Raw genomic sequence first — 12,024 nt, 5'->3', positions numbered from 1 at the left:
TAATTTAATGTCTGACACCGTTTTCTCTAGTTCTTCATTAATTTGACCTATAATGTAAACTGAGTAACAAAGGATCTTATTTTCCATGGTTTATTAATATGTTTTATATATACGTATATACTGTGATACTTTTTTCAGGCATCTTTGACGAATAGAAAGTTCAAAAGCACATAATTTTTTTGAAATATAAGTCTGTTGTAACAAATGTATTTAATGTCACTTTTGATCAATTTAATGCATTATAAAAACAAAAAATAATACACACATACACACAATCAAAAAAAAAAAAATCCATAAAACCTGGGTACAAAGTAATGTATTAATACTGTTTTTTTTACAGGGGTTTTACTGTATTTTGAATGTTTCGCTGCATTGCGTGTGTTTCAGGAATATCAGAAATATCTGTATAATAGATAATCTCCTGTCAGAAAATTACCAGTACATTTTCCTGTGCCTTTTCCCCCCAGAGTGTACATACATACACTGGAAATACGAGGAAAGACAAAATCTATTGTCTTTGTACTAAAAAACATTTGCTTAATCTGTTTGATAATTCAAAGTATTTTCTGAAAGTGCATTTTTACCCACTGCTCGATACAAGATTACTTGCAGATACTTAAGGTGTTCACTGTTTGCTTCGGTTCATGCCTACAGGACTTTGACTTTGTGTTACAAAACACAGGATTTCCTCTGTTTCAGCCATTCAGTTGCAGACTTGTGTTTAGGGTCTTTGTTGGGTAACACTTTATTTCGATAGTCCACTTTAGACATTCTATTAACAGTAAGTAACTTTGCAACTACATGTCAACTAGCAGTTAGTAGAGTATTAGTAGACGGTCTGCTTAAACACTTTCTTTGTCAGCTTATTCTACTAACCCTAAACCTACCCTAACAGTCTACTCTGAGAGTTAGTAGACATGTAGTTGCAAATTAATGAGAATTAGTTGACATGTAGTTGACATGTAGTTACAAAGTTACGTATAGTTAATAGAATGTCTAAAGTGGACTATCGAAATAAAGTGTAACCCTTTGTTGTTCTAGACGACCCACTTTCTTTTAAGCTTCATCTTACAGATGGATACCCTAATACTCTTCAAGTACAATCTACAATTCCCTAGTGACTACAAACTGCCCAGTTTCTAATTAAAGGTGGTAAAAATAAATTTATTTATTGAATTTCTCTATTTTATGAAGCTGATTATCATATAAGGTCATATTGTTCTTTGAACAAAGATTGAACTCTGTATCAACATGTTTAATGAAGCCACAACAAAGTTTCTTGTGCTTTTTGTTTTGTCAGAGTTTTATGTGCTTTATAATTGTGCTCACATTTAAGGACAAACTAATCACAACATCACTCCTGGAAAGGATCTGTTCCTTGAACATCATTATCATATTAAGTGAATATCAACTTATAAGCGGTTTGGATTATATGGTAAAGCTGACACAAACAAAATCCCACAAGGAGTATATAAGCCCTTGTGTTTTCTGTGTTCTTTGTCTGGTCTTGTCATTCATGGTGGTTTGGTGTTCTCATTCTGTTTCCTGGTTTGCTCTTTCTATTCCTGGATATGTTTGTTTTGTTAATAAAACTAACTTCGCACTTGGATTCAACTCTTCTTTGTTTTTGTTTTTAGTTCACCTGACATTACAGTAACTACATCACCTTAAAATATAATTTACCTCAAAAAGTTAATCTACCATCACGTCTTCTATGTAAATAAGACAATTAGGCTAATGTTCCTCAAATTACAGTATGTGTCGCATACAGTATCATATTATGTAACAGAAACACGGCCTAATTAATCACTATTTTGTTTTTTTTCACATTTTAAATTTCAACATACAGCGAGAATTAGCCTATTACTTATTGGCTAGCACAATGCTAGCCAATCAGCTTGCTAAATTAGCATTTTTGTTCACATAATTAATGTAGTAGACACTTTTATCCAAAGCAACTTACAAATGAGGAACACGAGGAATTTATCACAAGAAAGCCAATCGGCATGTTAGCGTAGCTACCATTGCTACAAAAGAATAACTGGAAATTCTATTATAATTTACTTTTTGAACAGGCATTATAAATGGCTACTTTTTGGAGTCCAAATGGCATAAGATTTCAGGGGAAAATTCCAAGTGGCATCCATTCCTAATGTTATTAGACCCTTAAACATGTAGTTCACAACTCGGATGCTTTTCTAATAGCTGTCCCTCAGCGTCAAAACATACCTAACCAGCATATGCTGGTTTTTTCAACAGGGACTTCATGTTGACTAGTACAACCTTGGTTAGGTACAGCAGAAATGCTTTTCAAACCTTTCATCGTCAACAATCCCCCCTCCCTCCTCGTTCTCGCTAAAGGCCCTTGAGCTAGATGCCATGTCTACACCTCACAGACGGTGTGTGATGGGCTCAGTTTCACTCTTCTCCAAATGTTAAAAAATCCAGAAGAGTCTATTTGCAGCATATTATTTATTTCTTTTAAAGCCCTCTTAAAGATCGTTGCCCAGCAACAGAGAGAAAGAGTGGAGAGGAGAGCGAGGTGCAAGGGAACGTGGACGTGCATGGATGGTTTGCAGCCATGAGCAGCTTCAACCCAACAGGAGATGGTCTAGCAGAAAATGGCACTCACGATTTGAGCTGTGTGTAAGGAGGCTGAACTGAGACTAGCGTGCTGCATAATAAAAGTGACATTACCTTTCATTAGGATTGGATATCAAGGTATTGAGTGATCAGATGAAGCCCATCTGCTGTTTATCTGCCCATCTGACGTAAAAAAAGAAGGGTATCAAAAATTTAGAGACACCATTACTATCAGACTAAGTGTGCAGTAGCGGCCCACTAAAGAGTCCAATTTGGTTCTGTCTGTCTATTACTCTCATTTTCTAGGATAGTTAGGATAGTTTTTTTTTAATGAAAAATCTGTCATCATTTAGTCACCTTCACAGTTCTAAACCTTCATGAGTTTCTTTGTTTTGTGGAACAAAAAAGGAGTTATTTTGAAGAATGTCGGTAAACTATTTTGGTGACCATTGACTTATGCCCCAAAAAACCTGTGACATTTCTCAAAATTCCTTCTTTTATGTTCTACAAAAATCATAAAGGTTTGGAACGACACAAGGGTGAGAAATGATGACAGAAAGTTAATTTTTGGATGAACTATAACTTTAAGGTGATCATTATATGAAGTACCGAAATATGACAAAAGCTTACATCACTAATACTGAAAGATTTGAACGAAATTCGGATCAGTTCTTAAAGACAAGCTTAGATGTTGCTGCCTTGTCTAAAAGTATACAACAGTTTTAACATTTTGTTTTTGTAAAGGATAAGTAATATCAAGAGTGCTGTTGTTCCATTGTTATTGTGCTATTTCAGAGGAGCCCAATTTCATGAAAATGCGTATAGTACGCAAAAAAACAACAACAGAAAATCGTGGTATTGATATGCAAAAATTTACTTTGGCGTGCATATGATACGTACGTGTTTGGCGTGCATATAATACGCAGGTTTTCGCGTGCATATGATACGCAGGTTTTCGCGTGCATATGATACGCAATTTGTTGGCATGCATATGATACGCAATTTGTTGGCATGCATATGATATGCAGTTTTCACGTACATATGATACGCATCTACCCCACAACCCTAATCCTACCCATTGCGTATCATTTGCACGCCAAAGTCAATTTCTGGGTATAAACCCTACACCAAATCGAAACATAAACTTGTGTTATTGATACGCACTTTCATGAGATGGGGTTGTTCAGACCAACAACAAGAACAACAACACAATTGCGAGGGTCATATTGACTTCATGAAAAAGTTCCAAAAACAAGGATTTAATATTTAGTAACTTGCACAATATTGCGAGTTATTTTTGTCTGTTTTTGCTCCGCCATAGAAAATAGTTCCAAACAAATTCAAAACAGAATTGTGCAAGAACTGAATAATTCATTGAAATGACACACTCATCAAGCCCTTCTGGTGTATTGATGTAACCTTCAGAAATTGTCACTGAAAAATACCCAGACTGACAGTCTGTCTCGGACACACAAACACAGGCAGCGCAGTGATATAAACAGTGAAAATCTCAGTGCTCTTGGAATGCTGTTCAGAACTGGAACTTAAAGGTCAGACCAGGACCTTTTAGATATGAACTTTTGATATGCCAAGACGGTGCAAACATATTACTATCAAAGAGAGAAAGTGCAATTCACAATATGGCGGAATAAGTCTTGTCTTCTAAATAAAAGATCCTATCATCAATTGGTAAAATCGTTGCATCACTGCAGCTGCTAGTAGAATCTCCGGTTTTCCATAGAAACAGTCCGTTTCCTGAGATGCGAGGTTAGGACTACACATGCGTATTGGCTGGCCCAGCCTGAAATATATACTTTTTTAACACTATTTGAGCATTAAAAAACAACATTTAAGGGGCAGTTCATGTCTCATTTTGTAAATTAAATATATAATTTAAATGTGAGTGTGGCAAGCATTTTTTGAGATTTCTGGATTTCTCCATTTAAGCAGATTCTCATCACCACCTGCATTTGGTGGTTATCAGTGTATTACAAAGGTACAAAACAGATTTCAGTACTGCAATAGGTTGGTATATTAACATTATATCAGTTAATGAAATTACGTTATTTAACTGTAAATTTAAGTTAAAACCGTAAAACGTTGCTACCGTATTTTTTTACGGTAAAATTCCAGCAACCACAGCTTTTTTTTTTAGTGTAGTCTTGGATGCCTGAAATAGCTACCTGGATACATTGCAAATATGGCCGCCAAGTGAACAGACTTTCCTTGAAAGGGACTTAGGGATAAGAACAGCTGGAAGTTTAACTCAGGCAGCTGACACATGTGCAATAAAAGTTTCATGCTTGTCCAGTGTCTGCTATTTCTTCTTTCCAGAAGTTAGGATTAATAAACCGTCTTTGCATTTGTTAAAAAAATAGAGTTGCATATCTCTTAACCCACTTTAAGTTGCGTTCACATTTACCTTTAGTCGGCAAATTGCCACATACGGAACCCTGTCATTTCAACAGGCTTGAGGGCACAGATATTTCATCGGGTTTAATTTCCTCACGCATAGCTGTTTGGTTTAAAAGTCACGTCTGTTGTGAGTGGTCCTTCATGAATTGCGACACCATTGAAAATAGACAGACATTTTTGCCTGAATAAATTTGCTAATGTCAGACAAATAAGGTGGTGTTAATGGTACAGCAGCTTGGGCATTGCTATGGTGTTGCAAATTGAAGACAGATAGATTTTGAATGAATTCAAATATGAAGTAAATTGAAGAACCACACAAAAACTAACCAAATAAAAATTTATTGAAGTTGAATACTACTGCAGAAAAAATGAAAAACAAACAAAATTCTGTTTGTTACACAGAAGACCTGCATGAGAGGCCATGCGCAATGTACAGGCTTCACAGGCCAGAGACAGACAGCAGAAACCAAACAGAGGGAAAATGAGCATCAGTGCTTTGACAAGAAAAAAACGTTTACTCTACAAACTCCATCACTGTCATCATCATCATCATCATCATCATCAATACAAATTTACACCAAAGTCTATAAGCAACGTTCCAAGTGGCATGTCTTTTATGCAACTTTAAAATGGACAAATATAGACCAGAAACTTGACATTACTTTATCAGTAAGGCAGTGTACGAATATTAAGCAAATAAAAACATACATAACGATGGCAGTAACCTGAGTGAGAATCAACTATTGAATTCAGCAAAAAATTAGTATTCAATGTGCAATCCAGAAACCATTTTTTTTGTATCACATTCAAATAAGGCTTCAAGAACAGGTACAAGACAAGTTTTCATTGCAACAAAACACATTCTTCTGGCCTTAAATGAAAGGGCTATGGACTTCTACATATTATGCAAAAGAAAAGAAAAGAAAAGCTGCTGCTTCAAAATAATACAGATATGTTAAAATCTGTTTTTACAAAATTACAATTAAGTCACTATTAGCAAAACAACTCAATAGTAAGTGAAAATAACAATGGCACATTGACAAATTAAACCTCTATTAGAAATTAGAGTGGCCAGATCCTCCAGTTATACACCATTCTTTACTCATATTAGCACATTATACACAGTTACAAAAAAAAAATCATATTTGATTCTATAGCCCTCAATGGCATGTTGTTTGCTAATGGAACATGATGCTTAAACTGGCACCATACACTTTGAGGCTTAAAAGATGTTTATACTCTTTTAAAAACAACAACAACAACAACAGAAGTACTAATATGACAAGAGTTCATATCACAGGGTCTGTTTTTATTGTTGACAACTGAAATGAATTAATAACACTGACAAATGTGGCTGGAAGTTTGCCATTTTCATTTTGACACGGACCTTTAAAGCGCTGGCATGTCTAATTCTCAGTACAAGTCTTGTTTGGTAAGAAATTTTGAGTTTAGCTCCACCACTGCCTTGAGGTAAACATGAAATCTGTGCACATACACTCTAAAAAATGCTGGGTTAAATATAACCCAGCATTTTTTTTTTAGAGTGTACACTCAGACATACAGCTTTTAGGCACACGTACTGTACATACACAGTTATAAATTCGCAAACAGAAAATATCAGTGCATTGCACAAAAGCAACAAAAAATGTACAACTGTGACAGAAATGATCACTTCACAGTGTTAAAAGCCTGGCTCAGGAAAACATTGAGTCAAACTAAGTTCCGTCTCGCTCTAGATTAAAAATGTTATCATTTTATACACCTTTATAAAGTAGTTATACTTATAAAATCCATTATTGCTAAAAAAACAAAAAAAAACAAATCAAATTTACAACTGTACAGTGCGGTAGAGACTGGAATGTATTTGAGTTTATCCAAGAGAATTAACGTAAACTGCAGATGGATGAGAAAGTGTTGACAGTCAAGGATCCACCATGTCATTAGCTGATGGTGCTTCCATGGACTTCCTGTTTTACAGACCCTTGAGTTGGAAGGTCACCGATGTTACGCATTCAGCTAGGCTTCAATACAAAGTCCAAAAGCTTTTGCGAGTTACTACGATGTCCAACATAAGAATTCACAAGTTTTGGGAAAAAAATTAATACAATTAACATCCACAGGGCACAGTAATATTTGAGGTAAAACAACAGCAAAGAAAATAGAAAGTGTGTGCACAAAATGCTAAGCTAACTCAAAAACATGACATTTGAATAAAAATCCCTAATGATGAGTACCTTAATACTTCAAAGGGCACCTTCTATGAAGATGGAGGACAAAAATTGTACTGGTTTGGTCTTAAGTGCATCAATCAAGATCAAATTTACAACAAAGTTCCCAAGACATCATGTTTCCAAGCAACTGAAAATGTAAAGAGCTTATTGTGATTGCAGGGGATATATAACACAAAACAAAACACAAAACATTTCTTTTTGGCAAATTCATTTTTGTTTGACCTACATATAAAAAAAAGCAGCAATTAAATTATACGCACATTCACACCGGCATCTGAAATGTGGCTTGTATTCTACAGTAAAAAAAATCAAGAATGGGTAAGACGAGTGTCGTCCATTGTTTTGCCTGTTTTAGGTGGACTCCTCTGACCACAAGCTGCCACGCTTGTCACATGCTTGCATTTATAATGGGCAGCATACTCTACTGTGATGCTACACTTTTCCCTTCCCACACATACCATATAAATATAGTTTACAGTAAAATGAATCTTAAACTTAAAGGGTTAGTTCACCCAAAAATGAAAATTCTGTTGTTAATTATTCACCCTCATGTCGTTCCAAACCCGTAAGACCTTTGTTCATCATTCTTCACAAATTAAGATATTTTTGATGAATTCCGAGAGCTCTCTGACCCTCCATAGACAGCAAGGATATTACCACGATCAAGGCACAGAGCCATAGTAAGGACATCGGTAAAATAGTCCATGTGACATCAGTGGTTCAACCGTAATTTTACGGAGCTACGAGAATACTTTTTGTGCGCAAAGAAAACAATTACCGTATTGGCCCGAATATAAGACGACCCTGATTTTTCCAGATGTACCTTTTGGAAAAAGGCTTTTTAAAAACCAAATCTTGTTTTTTCTCAGTAAAACACATTTTGTCTTCAATTATTTTCATATTGCATATTTTTCCTATTTTAATTTTTGTTTTGAAAGTATGGTAAAAACTGGTAAAATGTACCAACAATCACATTTAAAAAATATACACTTTTTGATATACCATAAAAAAAAAAAAAAACAGATAGCCCATCTGAATTAGGACATTTAGGCTATCCATCTAATAGTAGCCTACCAAAATCTTATTAACAGTAGAAGTTAAATCTTACTGTAGTCTTCAAATCTGGGTACTGTCTTACGTTTTAAAATCACCAAGGGAGTTTGGTGCCATCAGCCTAACGTGACAGTCACGACTCGTGCAGCTGTAAGGTTTTCTGCTTCTTTTGTTTTTACTTGCGATCTTTACAACACGCATTACATTACATATTTCATGGCACACTCGTTTTATGCGTATTTGGCGCCACCTAGTGTTGTGGGTGTATTATTGACATGTCAAAGTCTAGACCCTGAATATAAGACGACCACGTTTTTTCAGATGTATTTCCAAGAAAAAAACATCGTCTTATATTCGGGACAATACGGTAATGAACAATTACGTTCTGGGATACTCTCCAAAATGGCGGAAGACGGTAACTCGGGGAGAAGAATTGCTGAATAAATTATGTTATTATTGTTTTCTTTGCGCACATAAAGTATTCTCGTAGCTTCGTAAAATTACGGTTGAACCACTGACGTCACATGGATAATTTTACCGATGTCCTTACTACGTTTCTGAGCCTTGATCGTGTTAATATCCTTGCTGTCTATGGAAGGTCAGAGAGCTGTCAGATTTAATCAAAAATATCTTAATTTGTGTTCCGAAGATGAACAAAGGTATTACGGTTTTGGAACGACATGAGGGTGAGTAATTAATATATGTTAATGAAAATACATGTTTATTGCAATTCTTCAACAGGGAGTTTTGTTTTATATATATTGTGTATATCTAAACTAAAAAAAATTGTTATCCAACACCTGCTGTCACCCATTAGAAAAAACTAATTGCCCCTTTAAACTTAAAATCTGTTTGTGCCACCTTTAGCAGCAAGAACTGCAAACAAACTTTTCTGATAACAACAGATCAGTCTTTTACAGCACAGTGGTGGATATCTATCTATATATCTATATCTATATATATACACACACTAGTGTTCTAATAATTTTGGCCACCATTGTATATACACACATGTGTGTGTTTGCTGTAAACATGAATTATTGATCTTGCCTTTCATTTACATCTGGAAGAGAATTTCATTACATTTTATCTAACTAGGAGAAAAAATGTAAGAAAGTTGAATCCATGCTTGACAAGCTCCTGTCTCAACATCTTCATCATTTTTTTATTTTATTATTATTATTATTTTTTGCATATTTGTTGCTCTTTGTATACTTTCCCTTTTATTATTACTCTAAAGCAACTGTGATACATTTGTAAACGATTAGGAACACTGCATTTCCTGTGTTGAGTGCATGATTAACCGAATAGTTATCAGTTTAGGGCCAATCGAAAATATACCATGTTCATTTGATAGAATGGCAAATTACAGAGTTTTGTTTGTTGTGTTTGGACAAATGGTACATAAGTGTTTGTGATTTGTGTAAAACCTTTTTTTAAGCTGTTTTAAAGTATTGGTTGGTTGTATTAACTATTGTGAAAACATTTGAGAGTTTTGTGCACATTGTTTTGAGAAAATTATTTGCATGATTTGTAATTTGTATGAAATGAATGAAAACGTATGAAATCTGTTTAGGACAATTATAAAGTTTTCAGATCACTGTGTTAATTGTTTTGAGAACAGTGAGTTTGTGTCACAAAGTGTCAAATCGATTGAGAAAAACTTTAATTATTTAAACATGCTTTGAGGTTTGGGCAAACAAACTCCTTGTATCCCCCCCCCCCCATATTTTGGCCAAAAATACTGCGTGAGCAGTGAAGCAAATATTTGCGGCACTGCTGCTTCTGCTCTGCTACGCATTGCCTCAGCGTCCAGTGTGAATGTTCAAATCTGGTAACATGAGCGTCAAGAAAATATATGCGCTGCTTACGCTCTGCTTACGTGTGCAGTGTGAAACAGGCCTTAATTAAAGTCTTTCGGTCTTCAGAGCTGGAATGACAAATTACTGTCATGTCGTTACCAGTCATGTTGTGAAATATACCGTAAATGGAAAATAATGCCTCATGATTCGACTCATTTTGTAACATATGGGCCACACAGGACTATAATCAGGATGTTTTTCCTAATTATCCAGAGAAGAATTAGCAGGAAGACGCGCTGAAGACTTTACAGATGAGTGTCGCATATTTACAACATGGTACAACTGTTGTTGTTATTGTACATATATGCACTTTAGTCTATTTGGTTTTCTAGGTATCTCTAGCTAAGTAACCTTACATATTTGAGACTTCTGGTAGAGAATTTATGATGTTAAAATTTCCCTCTGTTTTATAATCACTTGCTGTTTTTGCTTTTTTTAAAATTCTATTAATGCACATTTATCACTGTTTTATACAAATGGTGTCATTTGATTGTCGAGATTACCATAAGAAAATAAAATTCAAAATATAAATATAAAAATATCTGCAAAAGCAAATTTCCTTTGCTCCCCGCGTCCAAAACAAATATTCAGAGTGCATACTGTACATGTGTGTGAAATCGTACAAGAACAAAAAAAGAAAAAAAAAACGCAAAGAGGCTGCAAGACATACTGACGAAATGTACAGGATCGGTTGGGTCAACCGAGTTTGAGACTTGAGCAGTGTTGAACAATCTGTCCTTTCCATACGTCCCCCATGATAAAGGATGATAATTGGGACCCTTTTTTCTGTCCTTTTCTTTTCGATGACTTTAAATATAAGATACACTGCATGGCTATATAGTGAAAATATACATTCCAATGTTTATATAGAGCTATCTTAAAAATACAAATGTGCAAAAACTGTAAACAAATGAGATCCTCAGTGGTTTAGGGGAGGAGCCACAACCAGGCCACGCCTTCACAGCCGTGTGGGCTCCTCCTCACTGTCGCTGCAATTTCCACAGCAGTCCTGCGGGGGCAGCATAAACACATGCACAGTCAAACACGGACATTTTCAAATAGCATTAAAAGAATCAAGAATCAAAGAATGTAGGTTGTCTCTTAGCTTTGAGGTCATGCTAGTGTGCTAAAAAAAGTTGACTCAAACATTTAGCAGATGTACACTTTTGAAAATGCACTTTCTCTTCCTAGAAAACACACAGTCAGCCTAGCATTAACAGTAGCAAATAATGGTTTGGTAATGTGTTTTAAATTTAAATTTATTTATTTTTGAAAAAAAGCACAAAGCCTTCAATGTCCAGCACAAACTTCCTGTTTCGATAGGAAATATTTCAACACAGGAACAAAATAGCATTCGTCAAACCATTACATGATGTTTCTACCATTTCACAATGACAGGCATACTTTTTTGTAATACAAATTTGTGTTTACATTTACATTCCGATTAAAGAGTGCCTAGAGGTCCAAATAAAACTGAGAAGCAAGGCAAAAACCTCTAAACAGTTATACATTAGTAATCAGAGTATATTTCACGAATCATTTCATGTATCTGACTAAGGCCCAATCCCATTTCTACCCCTTACCCCTACACTAACCCCTACTAGGGCTGTCGCGATTCGTCGATTTTATTAGACTATTCGATCTTTAAAAATCATCGACTTCCTTTTACTCGCTTCGACTAATCGGCAAAATACCGGAAGTGGCGCATTTCACAGACGAGAATGTATAAAACACATTATTAGTCTCTTTTCCAAGGCTGCATGATATATTAAACCCATTTAAAAATCATAATTAAGCATAATTGTGAATTCACAAATGCTACGATTTAATTAAATAATTATATGCGATGCAGTTCTAATACAGTATATGCACTTTAATTA

The 12,024-nt window shown here is 35.1% G+C and overlaps 1 pseudogene; it reads right to left on the bottom strand.

The window, feature by feature from the left end:
* Positions 1 to 9,837: 9,837 nt before the first annotated feature.
* The window catches only part of LOC107732325 (G protein-coupled receptor kinase 6-like), a 50,737-nt pseudogene continuing 48,550 nt past the window's right edge, over positions 9,838 to 12,024 (bottom strand).

The sequence above is a fragment of the Sinocyclocheilus rhinocerous genome, unplaced genomic scaffold (assembly GCF_001515625.1).
Source record: "Sinocyclocheilus rhinocerous isolate Xijiao unplaced genomic scaffold, SAMN03320098_v1.1 scaffold249, whole genome shotgun sequence".
Lineage (NCBI taxonomy): Eukaryota > Metazoa > Chordata > Actinopteri > Cypriniformes > Cyprinidae > Sinocyclocheilus > Sinocyclocheilus rhinocerous.
This window is presented reverse-complemented; position numbering and strand designations above follow the sequence as displayed.